Source organism: Solanum dulcamara, chromosome 7, assembly GCF_947179165.1.
Source record: "Solanum dulcamara chromosome 7, daSolDulc1.2, whole genome shotgun sequence".
Classification (NCBI taxonomy): domain Eukaryota; kingdom Viridiplantae; phylum Streptophyta; class Magnoliopsida; order Solanales; family Solanaceae; genus Solanum; species Solanum dulcamara.
Window position 1 is genome coordinate 62,345,913 of NC_077243.1, and position 2,432 is coordinate 62,348,344.

The following is a 2,432-nucleotide window of genomic DNA, read 5'->3' on the forward strand; positions in this document are numbered from 1 at the left end:
CGTAAACAAAAGCGAAAAAATTAAGACATCGCTTAAAATCAGATAGGGGGAGAAATATCTCTAGGGTTGAAGCCTTACCCCAAAATATGCCACCTCAGCTCTCAGCAAGCACAACAAAGACAAACTTATAGCTATGATGAGCTCTGGTGGTCTCAGGCACTGGCATAACAGGCATCCTTTCCATAATAAGCCCTATCCAAAGTTTTGCCTAGCTAAGAGGGAAATAAACACCTGATAAATCACCTAAGGCTCAAACCTATCCTAATACCATCAATAGAAATCCTAAATAGGACAATAATGCTAACTCAACAACACAACTAAGGCCCACAACCTAATCTAAGGATTTCACAAGACTATTCTACCCTAAAGCTCACCTAGGAAACAAGAAAATAGGACAGGGTGAGGAGAACATTAATCTCGGCAAATACTCACCTAATTCATATGTAAAATATACTAAATGATATCTAATAAACTCCGATCACAAAAAAGAGAGAACGTAGCCTACCTTAAAGTCAAACACGCGCGCTCTAAATCCTCCAATTTGAAGTTCCGACCTCCAAAACACCTTCACTTCTTCCACGCTAACAAAATAGTAATCACCTCATCAATACGAATGTTTTGACATCAATTTTACATTTTTTGGAGACAGACCCAAAATTGGGTCTAAAATGGAATTATGGGACCCGCAACGAATATCCTGAATTTAACTCGGTGAAAAGGTGTATTTGAGCTTAACAAACTTGTGGTCAAACTTATAACACAATTTGATGCTTGAAAAGTATGATAATCAGCCCATGCATAGTCTCACCATTAAAGGAAAATTCAAGAAGGAGGACAGTCCCTTAGGGACAAAATTTACCTCAAACGCCGCTTCAACAGACGAAACTAATCACACTAAGACATTCCTTGTGGAAAACCCCTCAACTTAGTGCAAAGAATCGCTGGAAATGGAGCTAAAATGATCACAAAATAGGACTTCAAAATCCAAAGAAATCTTAAATTAAAAATGTAACCAATAGTAGCTAACACCATGCTTTTACGACACACGAAGCCACCCCTCAAGATTTCGAGCTCACCAACAGATTCTTCATGAAATCATCGTGAAGATAGACCTTTATACTACCAAATTGTGAGCTAGGAATGAGTGATATAATGCCCTTTGAAATATGATACAAAGCTGAAAATGTGAGGCTTTTTAATCAAAGTTATGGGCCACCATTGGCCATCGCGAACGTGGCGTAAGTGGTCTGCGAATGAGGAGGTTAGGAAAATTGACCATCACAAACATGTCTAGAGGTCTACGAACATGGAGGCAAGGGAAACAAACCTCCTTGAATGCGGTCCGGACCTCGCGAACGCGGGGAGTAAAATCCTATGCCTCCGGGAATATGGCCAACAGCCCGCGATCTTGGAGAATAATTTCTCCTCCACCAAATATCAACTGAGTGTTGTTTTTCACCAAGTTCAAATACTCCGATGAGGTGCTTGGAATTCATCTAGAATCGTGTGCATGTAAATAAAATATGCTATGCCACCAAATTTGACGTTCCAAACTCAATGATGCAGTCAAAATTCCTATATAAGGTCATTACGACTGAAAGTGGCTCCCACACCCAAGTGCCATTTTGAGCGTAATTCCCCAACAGGCGTCGAGACTAGACCAAAAGTCTTGGGAAGCAAATGAAAGGTTTTTCTAGACCAAACTTTATATTTCGGAGCAAACTACACTGTCCGAATTTCAATCTAAGTGCGTTTTCTAAGATGTTTACCAAAGTCAACCATACACCAATTTTCAAAAGTAAAAGTATTGAATGTCCCCAAACTCATACTAATTGCCTCGATACTCATATTGATCATGCTATTAGCGTAATTTGGCAGTTTCAAAGCTGATTGAATTGTTAGAATTCCATTCTGTGGTCATTTATCTAAAGTTATGACCTAACTCAACTTTTCAAGTTATAAATGCTCCAAAATAGGGAAATGGGCCTAAAACCAAACGAACAATCAGGCAACTGAACTATCAGTGACAGGAAGTCATACATGACTTGGGGTCGTTGCAGGAAAGATTTAAACACTGAAATGATCAGAAAATGAACAAAATGACGTGGAGGGTCATTACAACATCCACTACTAAAAGAACTTTCATCCGAAAAAGTAAAAGTGCATTCACAGCCTAAAGGCATAAAAAGAGGAGGGTTTTTTGGGCCTATAGCTCTTCCAGACCCTCAAACACCCTCTCGTGTCTAATTACTCCATCACAAAACTCAGGATGAGAGGAAGATTCTCAAATACACTTCCAACTCCAAAATCTCCTCCAAATTCCCTTTTAGGCTCCAACTCTCATTTGCATAGTCTGAACCTAACCCACATCACCAAATTCATCTAAGGAAGAACAACTATGCCGTAACCACCGAGATGAGTAATACAGGACC